Source organism: Gossypium hirsutum, chromosome A07 (genome assembly GCF_007990345.1).
Source record: "Gossypium hirsutum isolate 1008001.06 chromosome A07, Gossypium_hirsutum_v2.1, whole genome shotgun sequence".
In the NCBI taxonomy this organism is placed as follows: domain Eukaryota; kingdom Viridiplantae; phylum Streptophyta; class Magnoliopsida; order Malvales; family Malvaceae; genus Gossypium; species Gossypium hirsutum.
This window is the reverse complement of record NC_053430.1, coordinates 71,947,887-71,971,436: the sequence shown is the minus strand read 5'-3', so window position 1 is coordinate 71,971,436 and position 23,550 is coordinate 71,947,887. Positions and strand designations below refer to the sequence as shown.

The following is a 23,550-nucleotide window of genomic DNA, read 5'->3' as shown; positions in this document are numbered from 1 at the left end:
AAATAGGTAATAATTACTGAAATACCCTTATGCATGTAAAATTATGATTTTACCCCTAAGGTTATTTTTTTTCTGAAAAGCATGATGTTCTGTTTCTGTATACGTATGCCATGACATATTATTTCTGTTGCATGGGACATGGGTTTATATTGATGGAGGAAGCATTCTGGCAGCCTCGCTGCAATTTGGTGGCCTCGCCACATATATCTGTTCTGGTGATTTCGTCACAATATCTGGCAGCCTCGCTGCAATCTGGTGGCTTCGCCACATATATATATATATATATGTTCTGGTGGCCTAGCCACAATATCTGTATCTGGCGACTTCGTCACAATATCTGGCAGCTTCGCTGTAATTTTTGTGGTGTGTAGCGGTTGGGTGGGTCGAGAAGTCTCCCTACATGGTGTAAGGCTGGTACGGAGGTGTTATGGATGGCTCTGGGTTGGGATTTCTACATTCATGATATATTTGTTCAGTATCTGCTATGGGCCTATGGGTTTCATTCTGATTTCTGTACTGGGCCAAGGTGTAACACCCCGTACCCGAGACTGTTGCCGGAGTCGGACACGAGGGGTTTGCAGACTTAAATCACTTATTTGCACAGTCCATTTTAAATTTCTAGACAATCTGGCTAACTGCGTCACTGTCACCTTAAAATCATATCTCGAGTTCCAAAACTTGAAAACAAGTTCCATAAATTTTTCCTGAAACTAGACTCATATGTCCATCTACAAATTGTTTTCTAGAATTTTTGGTCAAGCCAATTAGTACAGTTTATTAGTTAAAGTCTCCCCTGTTTCAGGGTTCGACTACACCGACCTTTGGACATTACGACTTGGATATCTCCCTGTACAAGACTTAAATACAGATGCCATTTGTTTCTATAGAAACTAGTCTCGAAAAGGAATCTATACATATATGGCATGACATCTAATTATCTCTGGTTAATTTATAATGAATTTCCAAAGTCGGAACAGGGAATCCAGAAACCGTTCTGGCCCTGTTTTGCGAACTCATAATATACTGTTCATATGATCGTTTTGTTACTTTCCTATGAAAGTAGATTCATCAAGGTTCGATTTCATAATTTATTCACTATTTAATTCCATTCCTACTATTTTTAGTGATTTTTTCACATTCACGTCACTACTACTATCAGCATCTATTTTTAAGGTAGACTTTCCCTATTACATAGTTTCCATGATTCAACTAGCCCTTTAGCATATATAGCACAAAATATGATCATGATTAACCATTCCAATGGCTAATCGTTCCCAAACATTTCCATACCTCTTAATGAACATCATACAAGACGATTATAATACTAAGCTCAAAGTGTATATAAGCCATTTTCGCATGGCTATCCAAATTTATACAAAACCAAAGGGTCCATGACCAACAACAAAACGGGTAGTCCTATACATGCCATTTCAAAGTTCAACCAAAAGTGTACCAAAGGGGGGCTTTGATAGTGTGGGCGACTTCGACTTCAATAATCCCGAGTTCGATAGCTGACGAACCAAAATCTATAAAACAGAGATTCAAAGAACGGAGTAAGCATTTAATGCTTAGTAAGTTTGAGCCATAAAATTAGACACAACTAAAGTGTAGCATTCATATGGCTAAACAGATAATTTCATATGCACAAATTCTCAATATCATACTTACTTCACATTACCAACCCTTATATTCATACACAAAAGATCAACTTAGCCAAAGGCCGATAGCTCATTTATCGACTGAGCGAATACTATTTGTAAGGGATCAACTAATTCAATGCATATACGAAACATACCTCATCGCTGGGATTTTACGAGCGTATTAATTGAAACTATTACAGCAAGGTCGCTCATTCCCAAGCCAAGTACCTTCGGCATTTAACCGGATATAGCTACTCACTCGAATGCCTTCGGGACATAGCCCGGATATAGTAACTCGCACCAATGCCTTCGGGACTTAGCCCGGATATAGTAACTCGCACAAATGCCTTCGGGACTTAGCCCGGATATAGTAACTCGCACAAATGCCTTCGGGACTTAGCCCGGAACTAGTCACTAGCGCAAATGCCTTCGGGACTTAGCCCGGTTATCATCCAAATATTCATACACATATCAATAAATCATGACACATCTATATTTCATTTTCATAATTAGAATTCAAACACAAGTCACGTATTAAGCAATCCCTTTTTCGTCTCTCTAGCGACATACAAACAGCATGGTTTAGTTTGCTTTATGACACGATCTCTATACACATACGGCCACCCGTCATACGTAAAGACTAATTAACTCAACATATAATTCAAATAGAATCATCTTATTACCGTATATTTGTTATGCTCATACGTCGTGACTTAATTAATCGTAACTAAGTCTTGTTACTCGAAAACTTACCTCGGATGTTGTCGAACGATTTCGATGGCTATTCGACCACTTTTTCCTTCCCTTTATCGGATTTAGTTCCCCTTTGCTCTTGAGCTTAATTTAACAAATAAATTGATTTAATCATTTGAGAATCGAAAAGAGGAACTCAAGGTACTTAGCCCATATATATTCATTAGACATTAAAGTCACATATGTATGAAATCATGAATCAAACTCAACATATTAGCCCACACTCTCTTTTAGCCGATTATCTAAGCCAAGATAAAAGCATCAATATGCTTGCCTCTAACCGAATACATGCAACACCAATCCATCTCATGTGGCCGAATATGCATGTCTATGTTGAGGCCAATTATATACTTAATACCACACATAAATGGCATACATTTTACTAACTAATGCATTACATATTATAACTCAATACGCATCCATCATTTACTCCATAACTGAAACACCATCATATATAAATATATACCTTGAGATAATATATATGTCATACCAATACATCATGTACAAATATATATATATGTGCAAGAGCCGAATCACAAAGTTGATTATAACCACCTCATATATTTTCATCATATACCTGAATGCACAAGTACATTATAATAACTTCCAACTCAATTCATGTTACAAATTTATACTTCACAAGAATAAATCATTAACCAAATATAAACATATATCCAAAACACAAATCTTACCTACCATGTAATAAGCATAAATCATACTCATGGATATAACATGGCCGATACCTCCAACAACACCAAATAAAAATATACTTCATGGATCTAAGGCAGAACCAAGAAAGGAACTCATAGATATCAAGATGTAAGCAAACTACCATTGTTCATCTAGATTTAGCATAAAACACAACCATCACCCTTATTATTCTCTATAGCCGAAAACCTTACTTATTCCAAAATCACAATTTCAACATGGGTTACCAACAATAACTTGATATCTCACTCAATATCAACTAGGATTTCAAGAACTAGTATCAACTTTTTTACCTTAATATCGACCTAAGATGACCGATTGCTTCACTCCTTTCTTCCTCCTTTCAATTCGGCGAAGAAGAACCAAAGAACACAACTTGTTTTCTTTCTTCAATTCACGGCAATGGGGGGACATGGATGAGACAATTTTTTTTTCATCACTCCTCCCTTTACATTTCTTTAATCCTAACCACTTTTTTTTATTCTTTCTAACATAACACACTAACACAACATGTTTACAACATGTTTCCACCCATAGCATGGCTGGCCACTATGCTTTAATTTTGGGAAATTTGACATGCAAACCCATCATTTTCACAACATGCATTAATAGGCCACTTTACATTTGCCTAGCACATTTCTAAATTTTCTCACATAAGTCCTATTTGATAAAATTCACTTACAATTAACAAAATTCAAACATGAAATTTTCACAGATGCATATGTACATATAATGAGCATCAACTATGACGGCTAATTATTTTTATGACTCGGTTTAGTGGTCCCGAAACCACTTTCCGACTAGGGTTAATTTAGGGCTGTCACAATTGTCCCCCACTTAAGAAATTTTCATCCCCGAAAATCTTACCGGTAAATAGGTTTGGGTATCGCTCTTTCATAGAGTTCTCGGGTTCCCAATTAGCTTCTTCCATCCCGTGTTTGAGCCATAACACTTTTACTAACGGAACCCTTTTGTTTCGCAACTCTTTCACTTCACGAGCTAGGATACGAATCGGTTCTTCTTCATAACTCATATTGGCTTGAATTTCAACCTCTGATGGACTAATTATGTGCGATGGATCAGATCTATAATGTCGAAGCATCGAAACATGAAAGACGTCGTGAATCTTTTCAAGTTCAGGGGGCAAAATCAATCGATACGCAATTGGACCGACTCGTTCAGATATTTCATATGGCCCGATGACCCTCGGACTCAATTTTCCCTTACGCCCAAATCTTAGTAAATTTTTCCAAGGTGAAACTTTAAGAAACACTTTATCTCCCACCTGATATTCAATGTCCTTTCGTTTCAAATCCGCATACGATTTCTGACGATCTGTGGCTGCCTTCAGACTTTCACGGATTACTTTTACTTTCTGTTCGGCATCTTTAATCAAATCAATTCCAAAAATTTTACTTTCATCGAGCTCGGTCCAAAACAATGGTGTACGGCATTTACGCCCGTACAAAGCCTCGTAAGGTGCCATCTTAATACTTGATTGAAAACTATTGTTGTAGGCAAATTCAATCAAAGGTAAATACCGCTCCCATGAACCACTAAACTCGAGGATGCAACATCTCAACATATCCTTAAGTATCAGAATTATCCGCTCGGATTGACCATCGGTTTGTGGATGAAAAGCGGTGCTAAAATGTAGCTTGGTACCCAAAGCTTCTTGCAATTTCGTCCAAAATCGCGAGGTGAATCTCGGATCTCTATCCGACACAATAGAAATCGGTACCCCGTGTAATCTCACAATCTGAGAAACATACAACTCAGCTAGTTTTTCCAATAAAAAGTCCGTGCGTACGGGGATAAAGTGAGCCGACTTAGTCAGTCTATCCACGACAACCCAAATCGCATCTTTCTTACTTGCCGACAATGGCAACCCAGATACAAAATCCATCGTGACTCGATCCCATTTCGATTCAGGTATCATGATCGGCTGAAGTAAACCTGTAGGCACTTGATGTTCCGCCTTCACTTGCTGACATATTAAACACTTCGAAACAAAATCAGAAATGTCTCGTTTTATACCATGCGACCAAAACTGACGTCTCAGATCGTTGTACATTTTCGTACTCCCCGGGTGAATTGACATTCGGCTACAATGAGCTTCGTGCAGAATCATAGAAATGAGTCCTGAATTTCTTGGAACACACAACCGACTTCTGAACCTCAAACAATCGTCATCATCAATTTGAAACTCTGATTCCATATTTGAAACACATTCAGCCCGTTTTGCAGCCAATTCATCATCGACTTTCTGGGCTTCACGAATTTGATGAATCAATAATGGTTTGGCCTTTAATTCTGCCACTAACACATTGTCGGATGGAATAGACAAGTGTACATTCCCGCTCGTAAAGCAAACAGTGATTTACAACTTAAGGCATCCGCAACCACATAGCCTTTCCCGGGTGATAGTCAATGAAAAGCTCATAATCTTTTAACAACTCGAGCCAACGTCTTTGTCGCAGATTCAAGTCTCTTTGAGTCATCAAATATTTGAGACTTTTGTGATCCGAATATACATGGCACTTCTCACCAAATAAGTAGTGTCGCCATATTTTCAAAGCGAATACGATGGCAGCTAGTTCGAGATCATGGGTCGGATAATTTTTCTCATGTGGCTTTAATTGTCTCGACGCATAGGCCACAACTCGACCTTCTTGCATCAATACGCAACCCAACCCAAGTAGGGATGCATCACTATAAATGACAAACTCCTTGCCTGATTCGGGCTGCATTAGTACTGGAGCTTCCGTCAAGTGAGTTTTCAATTGTTCGAAACTTTTCTGACACTTTTCTGTCCATTCAAACTTAACATCCTTCTGAAGTAGTTTCATCATTGGTGTGGCTGTCATCGAGAAACCTTTCACAAACCGCGGTAGTAACCGGTAAGTCCCAAAAAGCTCCGAACCTCAGTAATATTTCTCGGAGGCTTCCAGTTAAGTATGGCTGAAATTTTGCTCGGGTCAACTCGAATACCCGATGCGGATACCACATGACCCAAGAAGCTAACCTCTCTTAACCAGAACTCACACTTACTGAACTTAGCATATAACTTCTTATCCCGTAAAATTTGCAACACTAATCCTAGGTGTTTAGCATGATCGGTTTCATTTCTCGAATAAACCAAAATATCATCGATAAACACGACTACAAACCGATCCAAATACGGTCTGAAGATCCGATTCATCAAATCCATAAATACTGCAGGGGCATTAGTGAGCCCAAACGGCATCACTAAGAACTCATAGTGACCGTATCTCGTTCTGAAAGTAATTTTGGGTATATCCGAATCTCGAATTCGCAACTGGTAATAACCCGATCTCAAATCGATCTTTCAAAACACTGAGGCTCCCTTTAGCTGATCAAACAAATCGTCAATACGTGGCATCGGATATTTATTCTTTATTGTCACCTTATTTAGCTGACGATAGTTGATGCACAACCTCATGGTTCCGTCCTTCTTTTTCACAAACAATACTGGTGCACCCCAAGGTGAGAAACTTGGTCGAGCGAAACCTCTATCCGTCAATTCTTGCAACTGAGCTTTCAAATCTTTTAACTCGGTTGGTGCCATACGATACGGAGCTATCGAAATCGGCGTAGTCCCAGGTACAAGCTCAATACCAAACTCTACCTCCCGAACAGGTGGTAAACCCGGTAATTCCTCGGGAAAAACATCCGGGTATTCACAAACCACCGGCACAGATTCGAGTTTCTTTTCTAACTCTTTGTCATCAAGTACATACGCAAGGTATGCTTCGCACCCATTCTTACATATTTCTGGGCCAACATTGATGATATTACAGCTGGCAACCCCTTTAAGTCCGTAGACTCAACTCGGATTATCTCGTTATTTGCGCACCTCAAATCAATAGTCTTGCTTTTGCAATTCACAACCGCATCATGCACGGTCAACCAATCTAAACCGAGGATAACATCAAATTCATCAAACGGCAAAAGCATCAAGTCCGCCGGAAAACAGGAACCTCGAATTACTAGGGGACATTTCTTACACACTTTGTCAAGAAGCACGTAACGACCCAAGGGATTTGACACCCGAATTACGAACTCAGTAGACTCAATAGGTAAAGTCTTACTGGATGCTAAGGTTTCACATATATAAGAATGAGTAGAACCAGGGTCAATCAAAGCAATCACATTAGTATCAAAGAGAGTAAAGTACCGGTAATAACATCTGGCGAGGAAGCATCCTCGCGTGCGCGTATAGCATAAGCCCTAGCAGGAGCACGAGCCTCAGATCTGGTCGTAGCATCTCTAGATCCTCTCTGACCACCACTAGCATTGCCCGTATTTCTAGATGGTCTACCTCGAGCAGTGGTAGCACCCGGTTTCCCACTCTGATTTACATTCTGTTCAGACAACCTCGGGCAATCTTTAATGAAGTGGTCAACTGATCCGCACTTGTAACAGGAGCGGTCATGGAATCTACAACTCCCCGAATGCCATTTACCACAATACTGGCACTCCGTTCTGTCTCGACGATCATTTCCAACACTGGCGATCGAAGTGACTCGTGTGCTCACAGGGGGTCGATCGCGATCTCGTCTAGAAAAACCCGAAGTGTCCCTAGACTGGCCTAAGTCATCTCTAAATTTCTTCGATGATTGTTGAAAGGGCTTTCCTGAAGATCTCTTACGAAACTCCTTTGCTCCCACATCAGCTTTCCTTTTCTCCTTACTGAGCTCCTCGGCTTTGCAAGCTCGCTCGACAAGCACCACAAATTCTCGGATTTCTAAAATGCCAACATACAGCTTTATATCATCATTCAATCCATCTTTGAAACGTTTACACATCACAGCTTCTGAAGAAATGCGTTCTCGCGCGTACCGGCTAAGCCTCACAAATTTTCGTTCATAGTCGGTAACCGACATGGAACCTTGTTTGAGTTCAAGAAATTCCTTCTGTTTTTGGTCAATGAATCTCTGACTGATATACTTTTTTCGAAACTCGGTTTGGAAAAACTCCCAAGTTACTTGCTCTCTGGGCACAATAGAAGTCAACGTATTCCACCAATAGTAGGCAGAATCACGTAGCAAGGAGATAGTACACTTTAGGCACTCATCGGGTGTGCAAGATAGCTTGTCGAGTACCCGAATAGTGTTGTCCAACCAAAATTCAGCTTGCTCGGCATCATCGCTGTCCGTAGCATTAAATTCAGTAGCCCCATGATTTCGAATTTTGTCAACTGAGGGCTTATTTAACCTTATTTGGTCAGCTACCGGAGGTATCGTAGGTGCGGGGGTTGTGTTTGTCGGGAATGGAGGTTGTGGAACAGCCGTATTAGTCCGAATGTATTGGTTGAACCAATCATTCAACACGCTATAAAAAGCTTGTCTAGCTTAATCATTCAGATTACTAGCAATAGGTTGAGAGTCCGCTGGCACTGTCCCTTGTGCAGGAGCAGGCGCTACACTCTCAAGATCATCAGCTACCGCTCGGTCGGGATCGGGATCCATTACTATAAGTAAACACATTTGCAAATGTCAGAAATCACCACACTATCAAATAATCACATAATGGCATGTATAGCTAGACCCAAACGTATTACGGTAGTCCTAGAATTGACTAAACCATAGCTCTGATACCAATTTAATTGTAACACCCCGTACCCGAGACCGTTGCCGGAGTCAGACACGAGGGGTTTGCAGACTTAAATCACTTATTTGCACAGTCCATTTTAAATTTCCAGACGAGCTGGCTAACTGCGTCACTGTCACGTTAAAAATCATATCTCGTGTTCCAAAACTCGAAAACCAGTTCTGTAAATTTTTCCTGAAACTAGACTCATATGTCCATCTACAAATTTGTTTCTAGAATTTTTAGTCAAGCCAATTAGTACAGTTTATTAGTTAAAGTCTTCCCTATTTCAGGGTTCGACTACACAGACGTTTGCGCATTACGACTTGGATATCTCCCTGTACAGGGCTTCAATACTAATGTCGTTTGTTTCTATAGAAACTAGTCTCGAAAAGGAATCTATAAATATATGGCATGACTTCTAATTATATCTGGTTAATTTATAATGAATTTCCAAATCGGAATAGGGAATCTAGAAACCGTTCTGGCCCTATTTCGCGAAAACTTAAATATCTCATAATATACTGTTCATATGATCGTTTCGTTACTTTCCTATGAAAATAGATTCATCAAGGTTCGATTTCATAATTTATTCACTATTTAATTCCATTGCTGCTATTTTTAGTTATTTTTCACATTCACGTTACTGCTGCTATCAGCATCTATTTTTAAGGTAGACTTTCCCTATTACATAGTTTACATGATTCAACTAGCCCTGTAGCATATATAGCACAAAATACGATCATGATTAACCATTCCAATGGCTAATCGTTCCCAAACATTTCCATACCTCTTAATGAACATCATACAAGACGATTATAATACTAAGCTCAAAGTGTATATAAGCCATTTTCGCATGGCTATCCAAATTTATACAAAACCAAAGGGTCCATGACCAACAACAAAACGGGTAGTCCTATACATGCCATTTCAAAGTTCAACCAAAAGTGTACCAAAGGGGGGCTTTGATAGTGTGGGCGACTTCGACTTCAATAATCCCGAGTTCGATAGCTGACGAACCAAAATCTATAAAACAGAGATTCAAAGAACGGAGTAAGCATTTAATGCTTAGTAAGTTTGAGCCATAAAATTAGACACAACTAAAGTGTAGCATTCATATGGCTAAACAGATAATTTCATATGCACAAATTCTCAATATCATACTTACTTCACATTACCAACCCTTATATTCATACACAAAAGATCAACTTAGCCAAAGGCCGGTAGCTCATTTATCGACTGAGCGAATACTATTTGTAAGGGATCAACTAATTCAATGCATATACGAAACATACCTCATCGCTGGGATTTTACGAGCGTATTAATTGAAACTATTACAGCAAGGTCGCTCATTCCCAAGCCAAGTACCTTCGGGATTTAACCGGATATAGCTACTCGCTCGAATGCCTTCGGGACATAGCCCGGATATAGTAACTCGCACCAATGCCTTCGGGACTTAGCCCGGATATAGTAACTCACACAAATGCCTTCGGGACTTAGCCCGGATATAGTAACTCACACAACTGCCTTCGGGACTTAGCCCGGATATAGTAACTCGCACAAATGCCTTCGGGACTTAGCCCGGAACTAGTCACTAGCGCAAATGCCTTCGGGACTTAGCCCGGTTATCATCCAAATATTCATGCACATATCAATAAATCATGACACATCTATATTTCATTTTCATAATTAGAGTTCAAACACAAGTCACGTATTAAGCAATCCCTTTTTCGGCTCACTAGCCACATACAAACAGCATGGTTTAGTTTGCTTTATGACACGATCTCTATACACATACGGCTACCCGTCATACGTATAGACTAATTAACTCAACATAAAATTCAAGTAGAATCATCATATTACCGTATATTTGTTATGCTCATACGTTGTGACTTAATTAAATCGTAACTAAGTCTCGTTACTCGAAAACTTACCTCGGATGTTGTCGAACGATTTCGATGGCTATTCGACCACTTTTTCCTTCCCTTTATCGGATTTAGTTCCCCTTTGCTCTTGAGCTTAATTTAACAAATAAATTGATTTAATCATTTGAGCATCGGAAAGAGGAACTCAAGGTACTTAGCCCATATATGTTCATTAGACATTAAAGTCACATATGTATGAAATCATGAATCAAACTCAACATGTTAGCCCACACTCTCTTTTAGCTGATTATCTAAGCAAAGATAAAAGCATCAATATGCTTGCCTCTAACCGAATACATGCAACACCAATCCATCTCATGTGGCCGAATATGCATGTCTATGTTGAGGCCAATTATATACTTAATACCACACATAAATGGCATACATTTTACTAACTAATGCATTACATATTATAACTCAATACGCATCCATCATTTACTCCATAACTGAAACACCATCATATATAAATATATACCTTGAGATAATATATATGTCATACCAATACATCATGTGCAAATATATATATATGTGTGCAAGAGCCGAATCACAAAGTTGATTATAACCACCTCATATATTTTCATCATATACCCGAATGCACAAGTACATTATAATAACTTCCAACTCAATTCATGTTACAAATTTATACTTCACAAGAATAAATCATTAACCAAATATAAACATATATCCAAAACACAAATCTTACCTACCATGTAATAAGCATAAATCATACTCATGGATATACCATGGCCGATACCTCCAACAACACCAAATAAAAATATACTTCATGGATCTAAGGTAGAACCAAGAAAGGAACTCATAGATATCAAGAAGTAAGCAAACTACCATTGTTCATCTAGATTTAGCATAAAACACAACCATCACCCTTATTAATCTCCATAGCCGAAAACCTTACTTATTCCAAAATCACAATTTCAACATGGGTTACCAACAATAACTTGATATCTCACTCAATATCAACTAGGATTTCAAGAACTAGTATCAACTTCCTTACCTTAATATCGACCTAAGATGACCGATTGCTTCACTCCTTTCTTCCTCCTTTCAATTCGGCGAAGAAGAACCAAAGAACACAACTTGTTTTCTTTCTTCAATTCACGGCAATGGGGGGGCATGGATGAGACAATTTTTTTTTCATCACTCCTCCCTTTGCATTACTTTAATCCTAACCCCTTTTTTTTATTCTTTCTAACATAACACACTAACACAACATGTTTACAACATGTTTCCACCCATAGCATGGCCGGCCACTATGCTTTAATTTTGGGAAATTTGACATGCAAACCCATCATTTTCACAACATGCATTAATAGGCCACTTTACATTTGCCTAGCACATTTCTAAATTTTCTCACATAAGTCCTATTTGATAAAATTCACTTACAATTAACAAAATTCAAACATGAAATTTTCACACATGCATATGTACATATAATGAGCATCAACTATGACGGCTAATTATTTTTATGACTCGGTTTAGTGGTCCCGAAACTACTTTCCGACTAGGGTCAATTTAGGGCTGTCACACAAGGCCTAGATAAGTCTGACTCTGAGGTTTGATCTGTTTTGGGCTATGGTTGGGTTATGTTACACACTGAGTTTACCGAACTCACTCTTTATTTTCATCTTTGCAGGAAATCCCCAACCATAGTGGGCTTGGAGCTGTGAGGGATTTAGAGTGGCCACATCATCTGCAAAGTTGGTTTTTCTAAGTTAGTTTATTTTTATTATTTTTATATTCTGATTTAATTTTTGGTTTTAAGTTGTAATAAGGCCACTATTTAAATTTCTTTTTCCGCTATGGTTTTATTTTCTGATTATATTTATACTATGTCGAAATTACTAGTATTAGGCTGCGCCAGTTTTCAAAATTAATGAACGTTTCCAAGACTCAACAAGCACAACAAATGGATAGCCTAAAGATTGATAAACCGGCTTTTCATTCAACTGCTGTTTTTACAAAGACCACCCCAATCACTTAAACCAACGAATGCATACTAAGTCGTAAGTCCATGTGACACGTCAGATCTGGCCATAACGTTTGGGCTGGGTTTGGGGTGTTACACGAAATGACATATTTCTTCTTTGGAGATAGGGGTAATCCCATTACAAAGTCCATAGTAATTCTTTCCCATTCCCATTCCGATATCGTAATAGGCTATAATAGTCTAGAAGGCAACTGATGTTTAGCTTTTACTTGCTGACATATCAAACACTTAGATTCGAACATAGAAATATCTCGTTTCATTCTCGGCCACCAATTCATCTTTTTCAGATCATTATACATTTCATTACTACCAAGACGAATAGACATGTTATCGTTGTGAGCTTCATTCAAAATTTGTTGTACTAGTTTTGAACTTTTCGGTACACATACTCTGCCTTTAAATAACAGACAACCATAGTCCCGATCTGAAATTCTGAGTCAGGAGTCGATCTACTTTGTACCCATTTTGCTTCCAACTTACTATCATTTTTTTTGAGCTTCAGAGATATATTGTAAAAACATTGGTCTAGCTTTTAACTCAGGTGAGATTGAACCATCATCAGACAATGACAATAGGGTTTTCATTGCTCACAAAGTATACATGGATTTTACCAGATGGTAGTCAATAACAATATCATAATATTTCAATAATTCAAGCCATCTGCGCTGTCTCAAATTCAAATCTTTCTGTGACATCAAGTAATTCAGACTTTTATGATCAGTGAATAAGTGACATTTTTCACCAAACCAGTAATGTCGCTAGATTTTCAATGCAAACACTATGGCTGACAATTCAAGATCGTGTGTCGGGTAGTTCTTTTCATGTGGCTTTAGCTGTCGTGAAGCATAGGCTACCACTTTACCATCTTGTATCAAAACACAGCCTAAACCATTCAATGATGCATCACTATAAACTGTAAATTCCTTACCGATTCTGGCTGAACTAACACTGGTGCTTCTGTCACTAAAGCTTTTAATCTATTGAAACTCTACTGCATTTATCAATCCACTCAAACTTTACATCTTTCTGTAACAAATGAGTCATTGGAGAAGCTATAATTGATTTTTTTTTATAAATCTCCGATAATAACTAGCTAGTCCTAAAAACTTCAGACTTTAGACACATTTTTCAGTGGCTTTCAATTAACAGTGGCTAAAATTTTATTCGGGTCTACTCTGACTCCTTCCTGTAACCAAAATTCATATTAACTGAATTTGGCATACAGTTGTTTCTCTCGCAAAGTTTGCAACACTATTCTCAAGTGAAAAGCATGTTCATTTTCATCTCAGGAATAAACCAAAATACCATCTATAAATACCACCACAAACCTATCCAAATACTGGCTGAAATACACTTTCAAGTAAGAATAGATGAACTCATCGTACAATACACTTTCAAGACATTATCATTTCATCTCATAATTGTCAGGCCATGTCTAGAGTTATATGTCCGTTGAATCATTGAATTCCAATGGATGCTTAAGTAGTACACTCGAAGCATACGATTCAATAATATGTCAATTTCTTATTCAAGGGTACTCATTAGGGCACTTAACCAAGAAACACTCTCTTGAGCCACATATCATATAATAGGATTATTAGTCCAGGCTAAATCCTTAATACAATGTAAGCTCAAAGGAGCTTGATTAGGATTACCAATCTAGGCTAAACCCTAATCATAATGTATGCTTGACAGGTATTATATTCGGATTACCTGTTCAGGCTAAACCCTTTCTATAACAAGGTCAATAAGATTACTCGTCCGAGCTAAATCCCATCCACAACAAATGCAGGACCTTATTAGTTTTGGAAAAGCGCATATAATCATTAGAATTCATTATTCAATCAGGACTTACCCCCTTATCATTATTTCAAGCATGTATTCAAACATTCATTCTAACAATCAAATAAATCATACCTGTCGAAACCATCTTTTTATTTAAAATATTTTAAGTTTAATAAAAATAGGGAATCGACCTTTTGAAAATAAAACATGGAGTCGCCACCGATCTTTTGTTTTGGTGTGATTGGATCACCTAAGAATTTGGTTATTTTAATAAAACATTTTTGGTTTACTAAAACGATAATTTTGGTCTACGAACTTTTGAGAAAACAGGTCCGGGAGTCAGTTACACATGAGGAAGGATTAGCACCCTCACTACGCCCAAAATTGGTACCGAATCGATTAAATACTATCCTTATGTCTAAAATTTAAAGATGTTTTTGAAATGTGGTTCTTTTCTGTAAGACTTGAGTAACCCGAGTTGGTTGCAAAAAGTCTTCTTGTTTCGACTTCCGAAAGCTTATAATTCGAAAATTACAAAATGGTGCCCAACTATTTGGTCTAACGAAAAATCGAAACCCAACACAATAAGGCACGATTCCTCGAATTTCCAAACATTGAACATTGCCTCACCTTAGAAAACACGAGTGAAATTCCGAAGAGATATTCGATTATTTTGAACAAATGGGAGATTGCAACCCAGCACGATAGGGCACTATTCCCCGAATTGCCGAACACCGAACATTTCTTTCGTTTTAAAGGGTTTTTAGAAAACGTGAGTGAAATTCCGAAGGAATCTTCGATTATTTTGAACAAATGAAAAAGTGCAACCCCGCACGATAGGATACGATTCTCGTATTGCCAAACATCGAACATCACCTTTGTTTTAAAGGATTTTTAGAAGACATGAGTGAAATTTTGAAGGGATATTCGATTATCTTGAACAAACGAGAAATTGCAACCTAGCACGTTAGGGCATGATTCCGTGAATTGCCAAATATCAAATCTTACCTTCGCCTTAAAGAATTTTTAAAAGACATGGGTGAAATTTTGAAGGGATATTCGATCATTTTGAGAAAACGAGAAATTGCAACCCAACACGTTAGGGCACAATTCCGCGAATTGCCAAATATCAAATCTTGCCTTCGTTTTAAAGAATTTTGAAATGAATAATTATGAAACTAGCTTAAAACGTATTAATTCGACTAGAAATAAGACGAAATTGATCATAAAAATTTGGATTTTATAAAACCACATTTCATAAGCCAAGTGGAAAACGATGATATGGGGCAATATGTGTATGAGATACAATCGACTAACGGACCTAAAAAAATTATTAAATATAACTAACCTAAGGAACATAATCCGATTACAATCACGTATGGAGAATAATTGATGTGATGACATATAAAAATGAGCAAGCACGATGTAGCAAATATACAAGAAATATCGTGAAGATAATTAACACAATGGGATACCAAACGATATAGGATCAACACGACACAAAAATAATGGACTAAAAATGATGGACTAACAATCAAATAATATATGCTAGAGTTTGAAATAATTTATAAAAGAAAAATTAAGAATATGTATATACGTATGAGTGAATTTTGAAGCAATTATATACAAAAATAACATAAAATTAAAATATGAATTATATAAAAAAGATTGATTTCATCATAAATTATATATATATGTATATAAATAAACTAGAAATAATTGCTTGTAAAAAAATACTATAGAAACGTACTCAAGATTAAATCATTTTTATTATAAATTATGATGGACTTAAAAGCATACTTATGTATAAAGAAGCCTATGTATACAAAATGTAGGTTTAATAATGTATGTAAATCAAAAACATGTACTAACGTAAATGAATATAAAATAACTTAAATTTTATGTAAAAGATATATACAAAGCCTATTTGAATAGCAAAAATATATATTAAAATACAAGGATTTAATAATATATAGATCAAAGGTAGGTATCGACAAATATATATACACTTGCATAACGATGATTTAAAAGATATATTATAAGAATTATGTAATACAATATAGGAATATGTTTAAAGGAAATTATACGTATATAAAATAATATGATATTAATAATATGCATGAAATACAAATAACTTTGTTATAAAATGCATGGATTTAGTAATGTAGATTAAATGCGGGTGTCCACAAATGTATATACATATACTGATAATAGCTAAAAAATATTACATAGGGTTACATAATAAAATACAAGAATAAATTTAAAAGAAATTATGTGTATAAAATGAACTTGAACTTTATTATAAAGCATACATATATATATGTAATAATAATATATACAAGGAGATTTACGAAGCATTATGCAAAATGTTGTAATAATATGGCATAAAAAGAAAACAATACAATAGTGATTTAAGAAAAGAGAAACAAAATAAAAGCATTAAAATAACCTAAAATATAAAATGTAAAACAAAGATAAAAAAAGTCGAATGTGCCTTTAAAACAAAAATGAATCATAAAATGAAAAATAAAAATAAAAGGGACTTAATTAAAATAGAATTAAAAAAGAGGGGACAAATTATAAAGGGAAATGAACTATTAAAATAAAAAGGGATCTAATTAAAATACAATTAAAATGAATGAGCTAATTTATAAATAAAATAATCAAAAAGAGGACTGAAGTGCGAAACGCACAAATGCGTAGGGGCTCAAAATGGAAATATTCCAGATCCTTGTTGAGGCACGGACCCATTTGGAAATAAGCAAAAATTACAAGATCAAATAAAAAAACAAATGAAATAAACAAGGTGCAATCAAAGACTTGTGCGATGTGGGAGGCCTTGGCATGCAATTATCCCTCTCCATTTCAAGGCTACAAATACAAGCCATAAACGGCGTCACTTTGTGTTGCCAATTAAAAGAGGAAAAATCCTCTTAAAAGCCTAAATGCTTCAACAGAAAAAAATGGGGAAAGGGGAAGCCTAGAATGTTTCTGCAGAGTGAAAAGGGGAAAAAGAAAGGGAGAATAGGGAGAGGGGGACACGATGCCCATAGTGTGTCGGTCTTAGCCGATTTTGGCGTTCAACGGCGTTCGACGCGTCCGCCTCTGCCTCCACCATGGCACCAGTCCGAAACCCCCAAAACACAGGTAAATTTTCTCCTCCTTTTTTTACTAAAAATTTTATCTATCTAAGAAAAAAATGAAAAAACAAGTGAAACTAAAACCCCCGATCTAAAAAAAGAGTCCCTTTATGTTTTCTTTGAATATCTATATATATGTTATATTCGAAACTGGATTTGCAAAGGAAATGGAGAAAACGGAACAGAAAGAAACACCTTGATTTTTTGTATTCGATTGCTCTGCTTTTTTTCTATCTTACGCGTGTATTGTGTCCGTCATTACAAAAAACATAGGGCTTTTATATAGCCAAAAACTAAAAAAGAAAAATACAAATAATTCCTTGCCATTGTTTTTCTCTTTACTGCTATTTGCTGTGCTGTGTTTTTTGTCTTCTCATGCAGGTACGGTGCTGGAGGCTACTGGAGGCTAGTTACGGTGCAAGGGGAACCCTAGGGTTTCTGTCTATGCTTTAACTTTGGGCCTGCTGGGCCGTGTAATCTTGGGTCTAAGTTAATTTGGGCTCGTATTGGGTTTTGAACTTAGGCTGTGTAATTGGACTTTTGATGGACTATTGATATTTGGATTTTTTAATTTATTTTGTATTTTGGTGGACCCGGGCAAATTGGCCCACTTACAATATCAATATAAATCACATTTCATACAAACACAACATTCAATTTAACATATTGACATGCTCAATTAGGTTACACAAACTTACCCTGACACTTGTTCGGGTAAAAAGTCTAGTAGTCTGAAACCTTTTCTTTTCCTCGATCTAACCTCAGATTAGTGTTGTTTGGATCTATATAAATGAACTTAACCAGAAATTTCACACATTTCATAGTTAAATGGATTCAATTTATATCCTAAGAAAAATTACCATTTTGCCCTAAACTTTTCCATAAATTTCGATTTTGTCCCTAGGCACGAAAAATAAAACTTGTGGAAATTACTCCCCATCCAAAGCCTAACCAAAGCTCCATTACAAATTTTACAACACATGTATTCATAAAATTTCTGAATTTTTCATCAAAATTTACAACTTTTCATTTTAGTCCCTAAATCATGTTTTCATCAAAAAATCACTTTGTAAAAGTTGTTTATCTATCAACAATCTTTCATTTTCTACCACAAATTTCTAATTTCTAGCATAGACATCCATGACCCATTTTTCATTCCTTGATAACTTTTCAAATTAATCCCTCAAATAGGGAGATTAAGCTATCCTGGTTTCAAAGATTCCAAAATTACTAAAAATGGGACAATGAAACTTACCCAATTAGGCCTTTAAAGTTTCTTTTCTCTCACCTAGGGTTTCCATGTGTTTTTAGGTTGGAGATGATGAAAATAAGATGATCTATTTTCTTTTCATCTTTTAATTAATTAAGTATTTTGCTATTTCTAATTTAGTCATTGCCCTTTTTTCTATAATTTCATGGATAAGTCACCAAGAAAAATCTACATACTTTTCTTAATTGTCTAATTACCATATAAAGACCTTTAGTTTTTAATTCCATACCTATTTGATCCTCTTAGCTACTAGAATTTAACTTTCACATTTTATGCGATTTAGTCCTTCTCGTAATTAAACACTTAATTGATAAAATTTTCATATCAACATTTTCACACGACATTCCTATTATAATACGGACCATATAATGAAATAAAAATAAACCTTATTTTCAAATCGAATTTGTGGTCCCGAAACCACTGTTTCGATTTCACTGAAAAATGGGTTGTTACAATTCAATATTCAATTAGGACTTAACCCTTTTTCATCATATCAAGCATGTATTAAATTTCTCGTCATAGCATCCAAGTAATGTACGTCAATATAAATCACATTCCATACAACACAACATTCAATTAAACATATTTACATGCCCGATTAAGTTACACAAACTTACCTAGACACTTGTTCGCGTATAAAAACTACTAATCTGAAACCTTTTCTTTTCCTCGGTCTAACCTTGAATTTGTGTTGTCTGGATATATATAAAGATCATTAATTTTCAATTTCACATATTTCATATTTATTTGGACTCAATTTACGTCCTAGGCAAAATTAACATTTTGCCCCTAACTTTTCCATAAATTCTAATTTCGTCCTTAGGCTCGAAAAGTGAAATTTGTGCAATTTACTCCCTATTCCAAGCCTAACCAAAATCCCATTACAAAATTTACAGCACACGTATTCATAAAAATTTAGAATTTTTCATCAAACTTTACAACTTTTCAGTTTCATCCCTAAATCATGTTTTCATAAAAAATTACTTTGTAAAAAGTTATTTATCTATCAAAAATCTTTCATTTTCTATCATAAATTTCTAATTTTTAGCATATACATCCATGAACCATTTTCCATACTTTGATAACTTTTCAAATAAATCCCCCAGATATAAAGTTTAAGCTATCCTGGTTTCAAAAATATCAAAAATATTAAAAACGGGACAAGGGAACTTACCCAATTAGGCCATGAAAGTTTCTTCTCGCTCTCCTAGGGTTTCCATGTATTTTAGGTTGAAGAAGATGAGAAAATAAGATGATATTTTCTTTTCATCTTTTAATTAATTACTTATTTTTCAAATTCCAATTTAGTCCTTACCCTTTTTCTGAATTTCCATGAATGAGTCACCAAAAATCTACATACTTTTCTTTAATGGTCTAATTACCATATAATGACCTCTAGTTTTGAATTCCATAGCTATTTAATCCTTATAGCTACTAGAGTTCAACTTTTGCATTTTATACGATTTAGTCCTTCTCGTAATTAAACACTTAATCGATAAAATTTTTGTATCAAAATTGCCATCTAATAAAATAAAATAAATTTTATTTTATTGTCGGATTTATGGTCCCGAAACCACTGTTCCAATTTCACTGAAAAATGGGTTGTTACAACTCTCCCCTTTAAAGATTTTCGTCCTTGAAAATCTTACCAGTAAAAAAGACTCTGGTATTTTTCCTTATAGTATCCTCCGGTTCCCAGGTAGCTTCTACAATACCGTGTCGTTGCCAAAGAACTTTTACTAAAGCTGCCTTTTTATTTCTTAACTATTTTGTTTCGTGAGCTAAGATTTTGATTGGTTCTTCATTATATGTCATATCAGGCTGAATCTCTACCTCTGTCAGAGAAATAACATGTGAAGGATCAAATCGATACCATCGTAGCATTGACACATGAAAAACATTATGAATCCAATCAAGTTCTGGTGGTAAAGCTAACCGATATGGAATTGGTCCAATTCTTTCCGTAAGCTCATACGGTCCAATGAACCGGGGACTTAGTTTTCCTTTGTGACCAAACCAAAGAACTTTCTTCCAAGGCGATACTTTCAAGAATACTTTGTCACCGACTTGAAATTCTATTTCTTTTTGTATCAGATCAGCCTAAGTCTTTTGATGATCAGAGGCTGCTTTCAAACTGTCACAAATTACTTTCACTTTTTCCTTGGTTTCACGGACTAAGTCAACTCCGTGTAACTTTTTCTCACCAAATTATGTCCAATACAATGGAGTTCTGCATTTGCGACCTTACAAAGCTTCATACGATGCTATTTTGATACTAGACTGATAACTTTTATTATAAGCGAATTCAACCGAAGGCAAATACTTTTCTCAGTTACCTTCAAACTCAAGTATATAACATCGAAGCATATCTTCCAAGATCTGTATTGTAACAGTCCGATTTTGACCCTAGTCAAAACAGTGGTTTTGAGACCACATATCTAAGTCAGAAAAATAATTAAATATTATTTTCCATGCTTATGATGTGTGAATTAGCATATGTGGAACTTTCATCTGAAAATTTTATTGTAAAAGTGTAAAAGTGTAAAGTGTAAAAGTGTAAAAGTTGCCTGCTATTTGTTAAAGTGCTTAATTGAGTTGTCTTATTAAAGGAGAAGTCCTTAAGATGCAAATAGACCATTAGTCTAATGGATGGACATAAATGATCATATGTTTAATGATTAAATGGTTTTATATCAAAGGGTAAAATTGGTAATTGGTTAACATGTTAATTAAATTAAAACCAAAAGCCATCACATTCATTATTTATTTGTTCATCAACCAAAAATACAAGAAAAAGAGCTAGTTAGGGTTTCATCACTTTGAGCTTGTATTAAGGTATGGTTTTGATTCAGTTTTTGATAATTTCTACATTTTTGTAATCGTTGATTCATATACTATCAAGCCCATGTCTTAATTTTTGATTTTGATGATGATTTTGAAATGTGCCATGGATGAATTCATAAGCTTTATGTTGTTAATTGATGAAATATGAAAGTTTGATGTTGGGATTATATGTTTTATCTTTGGATTTTTGATAATTTTGAGTAAAATGGGCTAAATTGTAAAAATGTTATTTTAAGGGACTAAAATGTGAAATAAATGAAATGTATGGACTTGTATTAAAGCTATGAAAATTTGGCTAAGCTTGCGTACAAGCAAATTTTGTGTATTTTTCGATTTTGTGAATTAGGGACTAAAGTGTCAAAATGTAAATATGTGAGGGCTAGTTTGCAAAATACCCTAATTGTGTGTAGATGGATTGTTTTGAATGAATGTGTAATTGAATAATTTAAATTGAATTGATTTAGATAGGGAACTAAAGAATACAGAATTAGATCGGGGAAAGTCAAAAGTCGTCGAGTAACCGATTCAGTTTATCTGAATCAGTACGAGGTAAGTCGATATACAATAAATGTATTTGAATTGAATTCTTATTATTCATATGATATTGAACTATGATGAATGAATGTCCGAGCTAAATATATGCTATCTGAGAAAGTATCGACAAAGTTTCGAAATCTAAAAAGTCCCATACGAACCCTAGGAATAGTTAGGATACATATGTCATGACCTAGGATCTAATATGTGGTTTCGTGTAAGACCACGTCTGGGACGTTGGCATTGACTTTTGTTTTACGTGTAAGACCATGTCAGGGACATTGGTATCGTATCTGATTTCATGTAAGACCCTGTCTAGGACAGTGACATCGATGTTTGATTACATGTATGACCACGTCTGAGCTATCCGTGTATCCTTACATTTCTGAATGGTTCAACGGGCATTCTGAGAAAATGAATGAATAATTGAATATATATCTGATTCAGGTACGTTCAAATTGTGTACTATAATTGAAAATGAAAGGTAAGTATATGTGAAAATGATGATCTATGATCCAAGTATATGAATATGAAGTTTGTATTGGTATTTGGTTCTAAGGAATATGAAGTTTGTGTTGGTATTTGGTTCTAAGGTATAAGTAATTTGATGATGTTTATATGCTTTAAATGATAAGTTTATTTGTATATGGCTTACTAATCTTTTAAAAACTTACTTTGTGTGTGTTTTTATTGTTTTATAGATATCGAAGCTATCGTGAGCTTGGGGATCATTGAGGATTGTCACCACACTATCGAATCTCATTTTGGTACCTTTTGAAAATGTATATAGTAAAGTATGGCATGTATAGGCTAGAAGTGCTTTGGATAGAATTTGTAATTTTTATATTTAGATATGTGATATGGCTTGATATGGTTGTGTTTATGTTTTGATTTTGGTATATGAAATGTGATGCAAAATGATATATTTGATGTGTTCATGAATGGCTATGAGAAATGATAGGTTTGGCAAGTTTTAATATGAGATTTGATCTTATGTTTTGGCACAATTGAGTTGAGTTTATAAGCATGTAAATGTTTGATAATGTTATGGCATGAATGTGGTATGGTTTTGTTTAGAAATTGAGTTTATAAGCAATGCGTCTACTCCCGCACAAGGGACGGTGCCATCTGATTCTAGACCGACTACGAGTAGCTGTGATGGTGAGGCTAGACAAGCCTTCTATCAGATGATGAACGACTGGTTTAGCCAATATATTAGAACCAATTCGGCTGTTCAACAACCTTCGCCACTGGTCAATTCTCCACAAAGCCCTGCTATGCCATTAGTGAATCCGGTTCAGTTAAGTAAACATCTGGTAGATAAGATTAGAAA

The 23,550-nt window shown here is 35.6% G+C and overlaps 1 long non-coding RNA gene across 1 annotated transcript; it reads left to right on the top strand.

The window, feature by feature from the left end:
- Positions 1-17,241: 17,241 nt before the first annotated feature.
- Positions 17,242-18,140, top strand: LOC107900239 (uncharacterized). The gene is made up of 2 exons (XR_001684842.2): positions 17,242-17,576; positions 17,951-18,140. It is a non-coding gene; the product is annotated as an uncharacterized lncRNA (long non-coding RNA).
- Positions 18,141-23,550: the final 5,410 nt, after the last annotated feature.